The 17846-nt window shown below is 44.0% G+C and overlaps 1 long non-coding RNA gene across 2 annotated transcripts in view; it reads right to left on the bottom strand.

Annotated features, from left to right (window-relative positions):
- LOC127384051 (uncharacterized) overlaps positions 1-13803 on the bottom strand; it is a 46869-nt gene extending 33066 nt beyond the window's left edge. For both annotated transcript variants that reach the window (XR_007889357.1, XR_007889358.1), the window contains exons 1-2: positions 13110-13803; positions 9558-12088 (exon numbers count right to left, since the gene is read on the bottom strand). This is a non-coding gene — a long non-coding RNA (uncharacterized LOC127384051). The remainder of the gene's footprint in view (positions 1-9557; positions 12089-13109) is intronic.
- Positions 13804-17846: the final 4043 nt, after the last annotated feature.

Raw genomic sequence — 17846 nt, 5'->3', positions numbered from 1 at the left:
GATGGTTGGACCTGATGATCTTCAAGGTCCCTTCCAATCTGGATGATTCTATGATTCTATATAACCTTATCTTACAGGGCTTTTGACCAGAGTGTTTGACTGGCGCTCGTACAGGCAAGATGCACTTTGACATTGCACAAAGAGAAGAAAAAGAGGAACAATTCACTAACAAGGAACTTTGCAGGGCTTTGAGAAGATGGAGGAGTGATCAGATGTCACTCACTAACTAAGGACAGTGCTCTCTGCAGCTTTGGTTGTCAGATCTATCTAGTGAGGGAGGTGTGGGAGAGGAAGAGGCAATCAGAAGTGGCAATGTTGGAAGTTAGCCTGGAGCCTGAAATCAAGGGAAGAGGCATTATCAGAAACATCCTTTTGCCCATTCCTGGCTGAGTCAGGACACAGCCAGGAAGCTGTATGTGGATGCTCTTCCTGGAGGTCCAAAGTCAGATTTTAGCAGCAAGTGGGCTCCTGGAGCAGAGTATCCTCACAACCCCAGTGATGTCTCCAGGTGATTCTGGTGCTGAGTATAACCATGTGGAACAAAGAGATCTCACCAACACCAGCCCAGAGTACAAATTCAGGTGTCCTGTGAACCAAATATGAGCATGCAGTGACCTGGATGTTCCTCCCAGCTGTGCCACAACATTCCCCCCGACATCAGGAAAACCTCTGTTTCACAAATGCCCCCTCTCTGAAGAGGGAACATTTCCTTTCTCTCACTCCTGGACTCTGCAGGCTAGTGAACCATTTCAACAGGGGTTTCATCTGGCTGCAGCTCTGCAGATAAGAGGGCACAGTGGGAGCCCTGATCCCAGCTGGGGCCTCCAGGCACAACAACAATATGAATTCTTAGGAATGGTGAGGGGTCAGGGCCAGCAGCAGCCCTGCCTCTCCTCCAGCTCACACCCTGCACATCAGGGCTCCTAAATATCCCTCCTAGTGATATTTACAGAGCAGCCAGAGTTGTGGGTGCTGCTGACCCAACAAAAGGAGGATCAGGCAGGTTTTCATTGTGTCTCCATTTTTCCATGTGGACACACAAATTTAGGAATATTGGAGAAATCATTCCTCAGCTGCATCTCCAGCACAGGTCAGAGCAAACTCTGCTGACTGCAGACTTACTGCAGAGGATGCTGCCTCCTGGCTCTAAAACAGCATATCGGGTTTAAACCTACTTTCAGAACCTCTGTCCAAGTCTTCCTGCCAAAGTTCAGGTCTCTCTGCATATCCCACTCATCTGCCTGCTCCTGCTTCCCTCTCCCTCCATCCTCCTTCCCACAGCCGTGGGAACAGACTTCATCACTTGAGAAAAATGCCCCGCTCATACCCCCTGCTGTTGCTTGAAGCAGACAAAAAAAATTAAAGTCTTTTGAGCTGAGAATCCTTGTCAGGACAAGAAATAATACTGACCTCAGTGAGGATGGCACGTACGGCCAGAGAGGTGGCTCAGGCTGTGTGTGCTGCAACCAGTTGTCTGGGTGACTACAATACAGTGTGAGTATATGGAATATAATTTCCCCCTCCATTTACATTTCATACAATGGCTTTGGACCACACATTATTTAAAAAAATAAAAAGAAAAAAAAAGAAAAAGAAAAAAAAGAAGTCTGAGCACTTGGCTTTCACTAATGGCCTGTTACTCCTCTGTCTTTTCAGTGCAGAATGACAGTGTGATTTGTGTCTCCCCCAAAGACTCCCCTTGCCTTCTTCCCTACCCAGTCTGAAATTTGCTACTTTTGAAAAATAATAACACCTCTGTACAACAGTGGGAGGACTGGCCTCACATGGGTGGTCTCTCTATAATGAAGATAGAGTATCTGGGAACAATATTTTAATGTGTTTTGATCTAATTGAGTTTTTCCAGCGTTTGGGATAATTATTTCTACCAATTAGCCCAGTGGTATTGTTAGCTGGAGGCAACTGGTCCTCCTTCAGGCCTCTGACAGAAGTTTACAGTATGCACAATGGTGCACAGTCCATTTTATGAGAAAAAAATTGCCCCTCTGCTCCCAAAAGTATGGGAAAGGACTCCATTGTGAGCCAGATATTTCCCATGGAAATTGTCCTGAGAAGCCTCATAAAGTCCACGTTCCAGATAAAAGAAAGTGGGTGGGGACTTAAAAATAAAGCTCAAAAAAGAAGAGGTTATGGTTGAAGGGGAGAAAGTGGCACAGGAGAGGGGATGCAGGGGTCAGACTTGATGAGGCTTTGGTCCTTGTGCCCTGCAGTGTCCCAGGGGAGATGTTAAGCCCCACGGCTCTGGGACCAAGCCTTTCCCTAATGATGGAAAAAAAACAGGTCAAGATTTAGCAAGAACAAATGAATTCAGAGTAGATTTTAAACCTTTCCTTACAAACTTATGAGCTAGACACTTGTTTTCCTAACAAATGAGAGTGGAAAGATGAAGCAGGCACGAAAATGCTGTAGCAATGGCCTTAGGCACAAGCCTGTAGAGGCTTTGCCTTACACCAGCCCTGAGCAGGAAACTTTTTAGCAGCCTGCAGAAGGACCCTTACTGCTGAGGAGAGAGGGCTGGCAAGAACTCAGTGCAAAGATCCTGCTGTAAAAATATATAATAATTGTAAAGGTAAAGACTAGTGAGAAGTAGTGCATGAGCTGGTAGAAAATAGGCACAACACTGGGGAATATTAAGTCTTACAGGACCCAAAATCTCTGCCTGGGCAAAGTTCAGTTAATGAAAGCAGAGGAACTTTTCAAGTCAAAGATGAATGAGGCTTTTACATAGCCCAAAATGCAAATGGCCTGGTGATAATGGCCATATTATTATGAATTCTTATCTACATTTAGTTGTGTTTTAAGAAGTAGGAGGAAAAATGCTCCCCCTGTAGAAGCTTCTCTGTGAAATCTTTTCTGTTAGAAAATAATTCTGAAAAGGAAAGTCATTTGTAGAATTAGAACATCAGGAATGATGCATCTGCGTTCAGGATAGAGAACTTGGGCTGCTCCATGGTGACACAAACACCCTGGGAAGCCCATGACTCCCTGAATCCCTTTGTTTTCGGTACATTTTTTCATTGCCATTTTATGTCAGCATTAAAAGGCCACCTCTACCTGCACAAGGCAGAGCTGCTGCCCCTTTGGTGTGATCCTGGTGTGGGATAAAGACACAGTGGTTGTCAGAGGCCAGTCATGGGCATTGCCAAAGCTGCATGATGGCTTCCAAGATTTTACCAGTTTCAGGATCTGCCTCTAAATATGCAACTACAATCAAATAAAACCTATAGCAACTTCAATTAGTAGTGTTGGAAAAGTATAAGAGAAAACTGAGTGAAGCTTGTTGTGAAATCGAGGCACAGAGGAGATTTTTGCAAATGGGAAAACAAACACTTAATGCTCCTACAGTAGGAAAGTAGGAATGGTACAGCTAAATGGGATTTTAAAGAGAAACCCTGTAAAGATAACTCATTTTATAAGCTTTTAGATGTGTGTTTGTCCCTATCTTCCTACATTTCCTTCCCTACCCAGTAAATTCTCCCTATACTGGGGTGGTTTCTGAATTACTGTTAGCAATTTCAATGTTTTAGCAACAAAGCAGATAGTCTTTTACATGGATAAATCACAGAATCACCGAATCTTAAGGGGTTGGAAGGGACCTCGAAAGATCATCTAGTCCAACCCCCCTGCCAGAGCAGGATCACCCAGAGCACATCACACAGGAAGGTGTCCAGGCAGGTTTTGAATGTCTCCAGAGAAGGAGACTCCACAACCTCTCTGGGCAGCCTGTCCCAAACTGACGTTTTAACATGGGCTAGATGCCTTGGCAGTGAATCCTTTACACAGCAAATATCTCCATACAGAGTCAGGAAGACTGAAACTTCAATGGAATCATAGAATCATAGAACTATTCAGGTTGGAAAAGACCCTTGGGATCACTGAGTCCAACCATCATCCCTACTCTACAAAGTTCTCCCCTAAACCATATCCACCAATACCACCAACAGATAATGCATGGAGTGACTCATGATGACTGGGGAGGCACAGAGATTTAGGTAGATCTCCCTGAGGAGCACAGAGTGAATTCATTAAAATACCTGAAAAACAAGTCATCCGTACCCATTATTCTTACCATGACACCTCTTCCCTTATTAAACTTTTTATCATATGTATAAATAAATTTCTTTAAGGAATGCACTTCTATTTGACATCACTTCCATGGTAGCCATGGCCCCATTTTTTCCAAGGACTGAAACTCCTGTAAGTAGAAGTCAGACAATCTGTCTGCCAAGACCATTCCTGATGGCTGTCCATCTCTCTGAGCTGTTCTGCCAAAATCTGCAGTGATGGAGACTCTGCAATATATTTTATATTAATTTTATCTGAAACGTAAGAATATTAGGGCAAGCATTTTTAAGGCAGAATTGGATACAAAGGCTTCCTAACTTGAAAAAATAGTGTTTGATCTTTCTTTCACATTGCCACTTACTCTATACATTCCAGATCAGCAGTACCCAGTTGTTTGGATCTCAGTTTTAACTATCTCATACCATTTAGTTCTGGCTTTTTACAAAAGATGAGCAAGCTTTATTATTGCTCCAGGTAGGAAAGGGTTTTTACTGAGATCACACCATAATAAATTGTCTGGTGACCATTCTAGCAGAGTTTTAGTAACCTTAAAAGATGAAAAAAAGATAAAATCCCAACTACAAAATCTTGAAGCAATTCCTTAAAAAGAGAGGTCTGTCTCAGATTAGAAGACAGTCTCACTGTGTTTTTAAACAAACTCCTACAGAGAGGCTTAAAATAGTGAATTGGGCAATAGTCAACAGGGACACCCCAAATCCAACCTAATGTACATCCACGAGAGGCAGTTTTGAACATGTAAGTCAGCATCAGATGCTTTACAGAAAATTCATGCAGCTGTGGGATAATCTGTCTGCCAGGACAATTTCAACCTAAACCCTTCTATTTAAACTCTTAAACTCTGAAGGATGAGATCTGATAATATTTCCAAGTCTCTAGTTTTGTTAGCTTTAGACTTATAGTTCTCTCTGCACTTGCTAGGAACATAAAATGTCCAATTCCTACTTGCATTTTGCTAAATCCTTAGCTTCAAAGGGGCTTCAACAGTCTTGCAGTGGTTTCAACAGTCTATCTAGACTTTGTCAGTAAAGGCAAGGAAAAAAAGAAAAAAAAATTGGAAGTACCTTAGATATCAGAACTAGCTCCAGAAGAACACTGAGAAAGATAAAGAAGAGTAACTTCAAAAGGTCAGAGAGCAAATGTCTGCAGCAGCTAAAGAAAACCCATCTTTCACCCCAGAGAATTAATATAGCTGGCAGAAAATGAAAATAATTTTGAAGGATACCTGCTTCCACCTTGAAAAAAATAGGTTTTCATTGGTAAATATGCTAACCTGAAGATGTCCAATATCACTTTTGCAACAGAGCTACATTTGTACAGAGGAACTCCAGGAAATTGTTGAGGTGGATACAAAGAGCCATGAATGTAGGTACTTAGAAATACTTTATAAAGTGCTGTAACTTTCCTGGAGGCAGTGGATTTCTGCCAGTTGCACAAGATGAAGACCTGGCCTGCTCATTAAAGGTTTCAGATCTTCAAGAAAAGAGGTTGGCACATGTTCATAGTTGGGCTCCCTGACCTAAAAACCCAAGAAGAGTAATGGAGTAGCAGGATGGAGCAGCAAGTTTGAAAATCCCCCAGATAACTACAAGCCAGAGGTCAGAAATGCACTGACAATCATGTTGAGTTATTTCACAGAAGAAATTACTTGTGTTTCTAGAGGGTATACCTGAAAGGACATCTTAATTTTGCACATCTTTTCAGGTGGCAAAGAGGGTCATTGCTAATAAGATATGGGATTCCTGCTTATGCTAAAGATGTGAATCCAACCCTGAATGTCTGGGTAACGCAGAAGCTGGACTAAGGTAGTTAAAACTTAGTATCAGGATATATTATTTTTAGATTAAAATGCATACAGTAATTTCTCATTCTACACAGACATTTATGGGCAAAAATGTGGAATAACACCAAAAGAGATCACTCCAAGTCAGGGCAATGCCCCATCTAGTCTATCCTTACCAGTGTCAGTGCCTTAAGGAAAGGAAGCATGGCACATATAGGTCAAGTATTTCCATGATGTACCCTCCCAAAGTGCAGTCACCCAGGGATTTGCCAAGCTGGAAGAACATTGTATTTAATAAATGTTCATGGACTCTTCCTCCTTGAAAATGCCTTTTTGAACTAATTTATAATTTCGGCCTCCACAGAACCCCTACCAATTATTTCCACAATTCCACTGGGTGAAAAATTAGTGCTTTGGTAAAATTTATTTTGAAACTGATAGTTTGACTGGGTGCCTTTGACTTTTTGGGTTGTGTTCACCTTCTCCATGCTGGTCAGGATTACACGTGTCTTCACTTCACTGCCTTCAGCCACCTCACTTCAAACAGGTTGCAGCCTATGCATGAAAGTTGCTCTGTTCTTCTCTTTCCTTTTTGCTTTTCTTAGTGCCAGTTCTCCTATATCTTTCTGAACATAAGGATGACCAGGATTATGCTTCATATCTCAAGTAGGAGAGGACCCAATATTGTGTTCACATTCTCTTTACCCCAGAAAAGTGCATTTTAAAGCAAGATAGTACAAGAGTTGCCAAGATCTCTGTAAAGCCTCATTGATTTTATTGTTTCTTCCCATGCACTTTCCCCACTAAACCAGTTTTGCAGGACTACATCCTTGGATCCTATAGACTTGGCTCTTCTTCCCATAAACCTCAAAGCAAAGCCCTCACTTACTTTAACAGGCCCTTTTGGTTTTGCACTTGAGCTGTTTAACTGTTAATCCAAAACATCCTGTCTCAGTGATGCCAAGCACTTGAAAATTAAAATACACCAAAAATTGGAAAGTTATATGAGTCACCCCAAAAACAGTTGCCCTGCTGTTTTCCAGCTGATACAATTTAGGATTGCAGTGAACATTTGATGTGTCTCTGGATAATCCCTTGCTCTGGTAGGTGTGTATGCTCTTCTCTTGAGCTCTGTAGCAGGCAGCAGAGCTGATTGCAACATGAGCTTAAGTTTGCAGAAAATCAGCTTTCTGGAGTTACTGCTGGAGCAGTGCCTTTCCTAGCCAGGAAAGATATTGCACAGAGACACAGATTTCACAACATTTCTTCACTCACCACAACTGAAGATCATGCTGGCTCTGAGTTAGTTCATTCATGGCCCACCTCTCTTCTCCTTGAATTATTTTTTGGGTTTCAGGTTGCAGCCTTGTGCCAATCCACCTACACTTCCTGCCTGCCTTCATCCTGCTGGGAATCACAAAGGTTCTTCTGGGCAGATGGCTATTCTGCAGTTGTGTCAGGAGGCAGTGAGAAAGGACCTGTTCACCTCCCCAGGAGATGTTCGCAAGCAGAGGAGACAACAATGTTCTTTGCCAGACAACTTACAGCTGGTGTAGAGTGATGAAGATCATTCACATGAATGAAGGTTTGAAGCACCAACGTAGCAGAAAGAACAGACTACATTTGTCCTGGTTCCTTTAATGTGCCCAGTGCCAGGGACTGTGGAGTGAATCCTGGGAGATGCTGAGAAGAACCTCACTCTTCAGAATAATAGTTAAGAATTCACTAGTGAATATTTACCAACACATTAATATTGCCATGTCCAACACTCTCAAAGACTGGCAACCTTCAATTCATGCAGGATCAGACCTGCTTAATCCACTAATCCTCACAACATGTTGAAACAGCCGGGTTTCATTGTCCTTGTTTTGCAGAAGGGAAGAGCTCAGACAGTAAAGTTGAGTGACTTGCCTTTTGCCACCCAGAGCATTTCTCCTTTAGCTCCTCTTACTGGTGCCAAAGATGCCACCTTTTCTAAAATAAAAACTTAATTGAAAGTCACCTGAAAGAAGGACTGCCTTTGGATCAATCTGGGTTCAGGAAAGGGGGATTTAGACCACAGGCTGCCCTGTGTTGTCTCTCACTGCTCCTCTCACAGGAGACTCTGTTCTCACGCTCACACCCTCCTTTCATGTTTCTCAGGTAGATTCAACTCGCTCCAAATAATTCCTGATTAAAAGTGCAGGCTCATGCTCATCCAGTGCTAAACACCTCTTGTTCCTTCTGTGGGAGGAATGAAACATGCACAGCTCAATAGACTGCATAACAACTTCATATTGTCCAAAAACAGGCCAGGTGTGATGAGAACCAGCATTTTCTGAAGCTAAACTGCATGTGCGTGCTACAGAGCACCTCTTTGCAACATCCAGTGCTGCAGGGGCTTTCCTTTTTAAAGAAAACTTATATTTTCAGAAAATTGTGGATCAATATGAATAACAAAGCATTAAACATGGTTCATGTTAACAAGAAACCAATGCAAGTTTATGACCAATCAATCCACTTAACTCTGCCAAAGCAATAGGGCACCACAGGGGTTATAAATTATTGAGCTGAGTTTGCAGTTTTAAAATGTTATCCAAAATCAATTGCCCTCCCAATTAAACCATTAGTTGTCAACAACTTTGTTAAATAATAAGCCAGCAGTTCACATCTGCTTGGGAACAAAACTAAGCTTGAGCTGTTTCCCTGACTACTTGAGCTGAATCCATGTCCATTATCATTAATATGAATGAGGGTAGGAAAGCAAAAAACTCTGCTGGAAATGAAATCAAGTTCTCCTCCCCCTGCCTGAAGCACATAAATCTTCTAAGTTAATGGTGCCACAGAAAAGGTCTGATTGACTTCTGGGAGGTCAGGGATGCACGAGGAATGTGGGGTCAGGCCCCATGTACCACTGGCCATTCTTGGAAGGGGTGTGTTATTGCAGCCTCTATTAAACCTGCTGCTCAGTGCCCATCTAATGTCTTTAGGATCTATCTATACACAGCACTGATGACCTCTGGAGACATTCTGCTTTGCTTCATCTTTATGTGAGCAGGAGTGGGAGGAGCCGTGCTGTTAAGAAGGCCCAAAAATATGTGAAACTCAGCTCCTGTCCTTGGCCCTTGGGGTCAGTGTTCACTGGGCATCACTGTGGAGATGGCTCCTACCTGAGGTCAGCTCCATTGTTTCTCTCCACAGGACAAAGTTAAAGAAAACACACAAAAGGGAGAAGATGAGACTTGTGAAATATGGCCCAGCAGAAGAGAGCATCTGGGGTGCACCTGCCCTGGGAGAGTAAGCCACGACCAAACATGGCTCACACCAGAGTCCCGGGCACCTCCACGATGTGCTAATGCCAATGCTACATCCTTTTGGTGCAGCTTGGTACATACTTGACATCCCAGTGGAGTGGTGGAGGAGATTTGCTCGTTGCTAGTGAGGAAGGACATTGCAACAGACTGATGCTAACCGACTTCATCTTATTTCTTCCAGTGGGATCAACAGGAGTCAGGATCTTAACAGAAAGCAAACTTAAAAAATTAAAACTCATCAACGAATCCGACCAGCAGGCCTGACAGAACTTACTCTCTTCTCACACCACGTTTATGCTGTGAAGTCTCCAGGAATGTCAGTGACGTATTTCCTGGATTTGCAACATCAGCAACCACATCAAGCATTTTGCACTTGTTACCTCTCATGTTTGGCAGCACTGTTGCTCAAGAGAGAGGCATGGACCCACTTCCTTCGTGATTTGCTCTCCTGCAGCTGAGCACAAGGCAGCAGGTGATCGAGTTGCTGTTTTCAGATACACAAAGCACTCAGCTATGCAGTTCAACCAGCAGTGGCACACCTGGACAGCAAGAAATTAGGCTGGAAACAGAAACTTAAGAATCAAGAAAACTTACTTACAGTCTTCCTCAAATACACTCTTCCTAAGCTAGTTTATTGTGGTTCCTTGTAGCATTTCACCAATCTCCTAGCAAATAACTGCCATACTGGAGCTACCTTTTTGGTAAACACAGAATCACATCACAGAATCATAGAATGGTTTGGGTAGGGAGGGACCTAGAAGATCATCCAGTTCCAACCCACCTGCATGGGCAGGGACACCTCCCACTGGACTAGGTTGCTCAAAACCCCATCCAACCTGACCTTGAACATCTTCAGAGAGGGGGCATCCACAACTTCCCTGGGCAACTTGTTCCAGTGTCTCACCACCCTCACAATGAAGAATTTCTTCCTAATGTCTAACCTAAATCTACCCTCTTCTAGTTTAAAACCATTACCCTTGTCCTATCCCTCAATGGCCTTGTAAAAAACCCCTCCCCAGCTTTCCTCTAGCCCCTTCAGGTACTGGAAGGATGCTATATGATCTCCTCAGAGTCTTCTCTTCTCCAGGCTGAACAGCCCCAGCTCTCTCAGCCTGTCTTCATAGGAGAGGTGTTCAGCCCTTTGATCATCTTCATGGCCCTTCTCTGGACCCTCTCCAACAGCTTCATGTCTTTCCTGTGCTGAGAATGGGACACAGTATTCCAGGTGGGGTCTCACAAGTGTGGAGCAGAGGGGCAGAATCACTTCCCTCGCCCTGCTGGCCACACTTCTTTTGGCGCAGCCCAGGACACAGCTGGCTTCCTGGGCTGCAAGTGCACATTGCTGGCTCATGTTGACCTTTTCATCAACCAACACCCCCAGGTCCTTCTCTTCAAGGCTGTTCTCAATCCATTTTCCCCCCAGCTTTTATTTGTGCTTGGGGTTGCCCCAATCCAGGTGCAGGACCTTACACTTGGCCTTTTTGATCTTGATGAGGTTGGCATAGGCCCACCTCTCCAGCCTGTCAAGCTCCCTCTGGATGGCATCCCTTCCTTCCAGTATATCAACCACACCACACAGCTTGGTATCATCAGCAAACTTGCTGAGGGTGCACTAAATTCCACTGTCCATGTTGCTGACCCCTGAGGAACACCACTCATCACTGGTCTCCATCTGGACATAAAGCCACTGAGCACTACTCTCTAAGAGTGAACATTCAGCCAATTCCTTATCCATCAAGCAGTCCATCCATCAATTCCATATCCTTCCATGTTTTGAGACCAGGATGTCATACAGGACAGTTTTGAATGCTTTGCACAAGTCCAGGTAGATGACGTCAGTTGCTCTTCCCTTGTCCACGGATGCTGTGACCCTATCATAAAAGGCCACCAAATTGGTCAGGCATGATTTGCTCTTGATGAAGCCAAATTGTCTGTCACCAACCACCTCCACATTTTCCATGTGCCTTAGCAAAGCCTTCAGTAGGATCTGCTCCATGATCTTGCTGGGCACAGAGGTGAGACTGACTGGCCTGCAGTTCCCCTGGGTCTTCTTTTCTTCCGTTTTTGAAAATGGGGGTTATGTTTCCCCTTTTCCAGTCAGTGGGAACTTCACCAGACTGCCGTGACTTTTCAAATACAGTGGAAAGTGCTGTTGTAACTTTATCTGCCAGTTCCCGTAGGAGCTGACAGATGGATCTTGTCAGGTTCCTTGGATTTGTGCAGTTTCTGGTTCTTTAGATGGTCTCAGATCTGCTCTTTTCCTACAGTGGGTGGATCTTCCTTTTCCCAGTCTCTGTCTCTGTCTTCTGTGACCTGAACAGTGTGGTCAGAGCCGTTACTGGTGATGACTAAGGCAAAAATGTTGTTCAGTTATCCTGTGTGACAAGGTCTCCTGTTTCCTTCTGCAGAGGACCCACATTTTCTCTGTTCTGCTTCTTATCACCGATGTACCTGTAGAAACTCTTTTTATTACCCTTGATGTCCTTGACCAGGTTTAAATCTATCTGGGCTTTAGCTTTCTTAACCTGATCCCTGGCTTCTCAGACAACTTTCTCTGTATTTCTCCCAGACTACCTGTTCCCTGCTTCCACCCTCTGAAGACTTTCCTTTTTTTGTCTAAGAGTGTCCAGGAGCTCTTTGTTCATCCATGCAGGTCTCCTGGCGTTCTTGCCTGCCTTCCTCCTTCTTGGGAAGCGTTGTTCCAGGGCTTTGAATATTGACCAGCTTTCTTGGGCTCCTCTTCTGTCCAGGATTTTGTGGCATGATATCCTACCAAGCAGATCCCTGAAGAGGTGGAAATCTGCTCTCCTGAAGTCCAGGGTAGCAAGCTTGCTGCGGACCCCCCTTGTTGCCCTACAGATCCTGAATTCCACCATCACAAACATGTTCAAGAGCATCATCAAGGAAGCCACTGTGTAAAGAAATATAAGAAAGAGCTGAATTTGAGGACCAGAAAACAGTGTCATACATGTATTTTTATTTACTCTTTAGCACCTTTGTCTATTTTTATGAGAGGACAAAGTAAGCCAGTGCCTCAGCATAGCTGCCATCACCCAGAGGTTTGAAAGCAGGCACCAGAAGATCACCCAACAGCCTTTCTCTTTGCTCTCACCATCATGTTGTATGTGTAAAACACAAGTGGACATAAAACCATCACATCAAATTATTCAAAGCCCAGCCCTACCCTTGCACTGCTCATTCCTCTGGAGCACATCCCATCCTCCCGTGTGCACTTATTTGTATTTCTTCATGCTGTCCTTTACAGCAGGCTGCTCTGTGTAACAGCCCCTGAGAGGATCATTCCCAGCAGGACATCCCTGCAGCAAGGCTGCTTCTCATCTGCCATTATATTGACCATAATTTAGTGCCATTGTATTTCTATCCCATTCAATGTTAAACATTAACTTTGGGCCTACTATTGGCTGCTGAAGGCATCTGTTGCAATCATATGGGAAATACTGGGCATTATTTGGCTCTTCAGGAGGTGAAGGCAGAGGTCCATGCTGTATTGTTTCAGGGAAAAGCAGAAAATGTCTGTGCAGAACCAGTTTTAAAATCAGTCTTTAAATTGGGTTTCATAACTTCTGCTTCCCAGGGTCGGTTCAGGAAAGGACTAAATCTTTTCCACAAGCCCAGAATTCAAAAGGCTCAGAGGTTTCCTTGATCATCAACCTTGTTAGCTCCAAGGACCTATTCTTTTGGAGCCCTCTTTGTGTGGCAAGAATAGAAAGTGAGTTCTTGGAAGTAAAGACCCTCCTTCTGTTCAGGTTTGCATAAAGACAGGGTCACTGCCCCTGAAGGCTTGCCTCTTCCTTTTCCTTTTCTTCAACCACATAAATAGAAGAGTAACATCAGCCCAGAAGCTGAATACATCAGGTTCTAATCATACACCAAAGCTTTTGCAACACATGAAACTCATATAATTCCGTCACCTGCGCAGGGTGTCATGGACATGTTAATCCTCTACAGGACTGAATATGCAGACTCTTGTCTTTCTGTGGCATGTATCTCCTGTTGCATAATCCCTAAACACCACTTGGGCTTTGGAATGAAAATCTGATAATGTTCTGAACTTCTTTTAACCTGCAAATAGAAGGTTGGTGGTAGGATTAGAAAGTACTAGAAGTACTAGGAAGTAGGAATCCTAAAAACTATCTCTTTTCTCTTTGTCTTCAATGGTTCTGACATAAACTCCCTCTACATTGGTTCTTCTCACCCAAACTTACCAGCAAAATCTCTCCCACCAAGTCATTCACAACTTTTAGCCTTGTTTTACCATTTCATGCCTACCATGCATCAAAGCAAGACATACCTAATTGAACCATCATTCTTTATTCCTTCATACAGCTCACAGCAGTAGACTAGAAGACCCAACAAGATGGTCCTTCATGTGAGTTTATCCAGCAACTTGCACGTGGGGACACCCATCCCTGTTAATTGCACTTGGCAGCATATAAAAGTCCAGTGATGGTCCCTTTTGCAGATAATAACAGACCCAAACAGCTTACAGTCAAAAGAGACAAAAATCTCATTCTGGAGTAATGAGGGATGCTAATTATCCCACTACAAAGAGCAATGATGTTGCATTCACCCAAAGTCATGTGAGAAGCTGTGACAGAGCCACTGGTTAAGCTCAGGTGCCCCCAGTTTCCATCCAGACCTACTTCAAACAAACATTGCACCTTTTCTGGCAAGTGTTGGGGCTGAGTGCTGTATGTAACCTTAGGTCCACATTTCTCTCTTCATTGAGGACAAATGTTACACCCACACTCCAAAGCTGCCTGTTTCCCTTTGTATCTTCTGGTGACTAGATTCAGTTTAACCATGTTCTCCCTTGTCTGTTCTTTTCCTCTTGTGTCTTGCCAGCTTTATATCACAGTGAAGTGCTTTTTTTTTTGCTGGAGAAAACTGAAGCAAAAGGTCATTAAATATCTCTGCCTTCTGTAGGTCATCTATACCTCTCCTGATCCTCATTAGGTAATGGGCTTCTGCCTGCTGCTGTCTTTTTCTTACTTTACTGTATTTATAGCACCTTTCTCCTTGTTTCCTAACACTCCTTGGTGGTTGTAATTCATTTAGCACAGCAACCTTTCTGCCCTACATGCTTATTTTATCTCTTGATCTCATCCTCAGTAATGTGACCTCATTCTCCTTTTTAAAATTATTCTTCTGGGACTCTCCTATCCTCACCCTACCCCTGGCTCTCTGCAGTGGGTAGAGGTGGATCTTCTGCCGTGAGCACTGTAGCTTGACTCAAGGGCTCAATGTCCATGAGGGCATCTGTCACTCCTCACCCTTGGCCATGATGAGCAACCCTGCCAAGATGTGGGACCTCACTCAAACAAGGCATCTTTTTCAACCACAGGGCACCTAAAGCACTCCTAATCCTTCCAGCACCCACAGACAGGGGGTATGCCTCATATCTGGGCCCTAGCAGGGATATGCCAGCTTAAATCCCCTTATCTGTATTCCATGCTGCTGACATGCTGTGACAGCAATGGGGGGGAAATTGTGGGCCTCAGTCCCTCTGGGAAGGGACAAGGGAGCATCCAGAGAGGGGGCAATGGGGCACTGCTGAAATGTTTTGCCCCCCATTAGTGCAGGAAAGCCACGGCAATCTGCCCCCAGTTTTCAAGTCTCCTGGAAACTTTAGCATCAGCTGAGGCTGATTTGGTCATCTTCTGCAGCAGGAACCAGCATTTGCCTGTGCAGATCCACTGTGGCAAGGTTAAAAGGATGCAGATCCACCTTGCTCCTCTCCTCCTCTGCTCTGCACATAGGAACCAACACTTCCCAAAATCAAACCTGGAGCATCAGCAGTGAATTAACGTGACACTGGTAAGAGTAAAGCTATTAAAAATGTTTGTACCTTTAAAACACATATCTCCTTTGGCAGAAACAGCTGACATAAAAAGCAAAAGCAGACAGTGCCCCAGAGTAAGAATAACCCAAATGGAAGTACTGGGAGCTTTAGTTGTGTCCCTGTGCATGTTGCAGAAAGGGGCATGTCTGAACAAGACAGGTCCACCCATGTTTAACCTCCCAAACACATAAGGGACTTGAAGCCTTACCAGCTCCATCCATGATGCTTGGCAAGGCAGCTCCAGCACTGCAGTCCCTGCAGCACTCTCACATACCCAGCAGGTATGGCTGAAATGCTCCTGAGTGACAGTGGGCTCCAGCCCTGCTTCGTCTAACCTCAACACAGATGGCCCTGGAAACCAGTGGTAAGTGAGCAATAAAATAATTTTAAAAGGAAATTGTTGATCACAGCCCCAGTCCAGGTAGGATACCAGAGAGAGCTGATGGCAACCCTCCAGGTAGGACACCAAAGATTCCCTCTGTCCTGTTTGGGCTTGGTGAAAACAAGATTGCTTCTGCTAAGTTTTGGCTGGGTCTCAGCAGGTGACTTCCATCCTTAGCACAAGGTGTCAACTAAATTGTAAAATGTTTGCAAGTCCACTGATACGTGCTGGCTTCACTGGCCAAGCATGTGTTTTGGGAAGTGCCTTAATCCCAGTTGTACCTCTTCAAATCCTTCCTTTCTGAGATTGCCAGGACTTGGCACTTGGAAGCCAAGAAAAGGGAAAGCTGGTGGGATTTCTGAACCAGCAGCCCAGGGTTTTTATTTCAGTGTGCCTGGAGACGAACAGCTCCAGAAAATGTCCTTCATTAGAGATGACAGTTAATGAAGAACTGAGAAAATAAATAAATAACCCTTTCAGGCCTCACTTACAAACTCCCTAGTTAAAACCTGATTTTAAAATACTTTAAACGTGCATTTTTAAGATCTATAACACTCATTTACACACATGTATGTCTGACTACTGTGGTGTGCCAAAGCAACAGTTTGGCAGAAGCACTCTCCTGCTGACATGTCCCTAAACGTTCTCAGACCTCTCCTTACCCAGGAAAGGTTGTTTGATTGGGGTTTTTTATGCCTTAATTCTTTAAATTCATAGGATCATAGAATTACTTAGGTTGGAAATAACCTTTAAGATCATTAATTCAGGTAAACCCCCAGGATTTTCCCAAATTCAGCCTAAAGCCTGGATAGCAAATGAGCAGGGCTGGTGTGTTTTTCATCCCACAGCTGATCCAAGCCCTCGTAGCAGCCTATCTCACCCTGTGCGACCTTGGGTGAACCAGCCTGGCCCCACCAGCTCCAGTATCAGGTTATGTGAATGCAAACTAAATTCAGCAAGCAGCCCTAATTAATGCTCCTTATGTTTATTTGACTCACCAAAGATACGCGGCGACCTAAGTAGTAAATCTCATCGTTGCATAGGAACTACAGGGATCAGTTCGTTTCCAAATGTGTCCTGGATAGAGCCCAAGATACCTAATACTGTGGGGAAAACACAGATTGAGTGTCAAATTAAAGCAACAGCAGCTCTACAACAAATGGCAACTTCCTCCTGGAAAAGTCAAAGATGGCTGTAACTGCTGATGCTTTTAAATGTACTTTCAGGATATTAATAGAGCTGATTTAAAATAGTTCCTCTCACTCTGGTTCCTGCTTTAACTCATACCCAACTACTAAACAGACTGTGGCTGTTCCTGCTAATACTCTCCCTTAAAAATCACAGCCAGGCATGAGTTTCCTTTCTCTATTTCCAACTTACTCTTTAATGGGCAACAAATGTGTCTTATTTGCTGACTACTTAATGAGTCTTACAGAATTTCCTGGCATACAACAGGATGGTACTTGTTAGAGCTGCTTGCAAATTTGCTTAGTTCTGTGCCCACAGGAGGTTCACTGACACCTAGATGCTGCACTGGCTGGTGAGATGCTAACATGTAAATCAGTATATCACATTAAAAAAATAGCAACTTCTGTGGGAGTATTCCCATTTGCACCTGACAAGAGTCAGAAACCAACATGACAAACTGTCAAGATGTACACGTAAACAGTTGATTTACTCATGTAGTTGTAGGAACCCTATCCCAGTCTGCTCTCCCATCATTAGCCTCCTTTAGAAATGCATCAAGCACGAGATCATGGCAACTTCAGGTCTGTTGAATTTCATGCACCCAGAGTTTACTATTGATTATACAAAGGGAGTCTTTCTTTTTGTGGCTGTGCAAAGGAAAGATGCCTCTTTGTCTATTTTTACATGCATGTTGGGACTAGACTTTTGAATTATTTTTTTTTTTAGGGTGACAGCTCCATCAGGAAACACTTCCAGATGCAGTCTTGCTGAAAGAAATATTTATACCTTTATATGCCTTTTCACCTTCTCTCAGTCGCTATGCCAGACATGGGAAGCATGGATTAAGAGCTGGGGACAACAGTAAAAGCAGTGGGGAGAGAAGCTGAGAGGGGACCCTGGGGCAAGGGTGCCTGGGGCATGAGAACAGCTGGAGGAGATGAGGGAAGGGCAAGGGATGGAGCCATGGGCAGTGGGATTTGTAAATATATAACATAAAAAATACAATTTTGGCTAAGACCTGAGCAAGTTTTCACTGGCAAACCTCTTGAGGTCCATGGCTATTCCTTCCCAAAGGGGGCTGTGGGCTGTGGGTTCCACGTGAGCTGCGGGTAGGTGGCTACAGGCCCCGCAAGCGCCTTCGGCAACAAAGAGCCAGATGCGGTGAGTGTGAGCAGAGTCAGATGGAGTTTGGGGGAATAAAACACCCCAAAATAGGTGTTCATTGGAATAGAAACA

This window comes from Apus apus, chromosome 4 (genome assembly GCF_020740795.1).
Source record: "Apus apus isolate bApuApu2 chromosome 4, bApuApu2.pri.cur, whole genome shotgun sequence".
NCBI classification, from domain to species: domain Eukaryota; kingdom Metazoa; phylum Chordata; class Aves; order Apodiformes; family Apodidae; genus Apus; species Apus apus.
The sequence above is the reverse complement of the archived record's forward strand: the minus strand, read 5'-3'. Positions and strand labels throughout refer to the sequence as shown.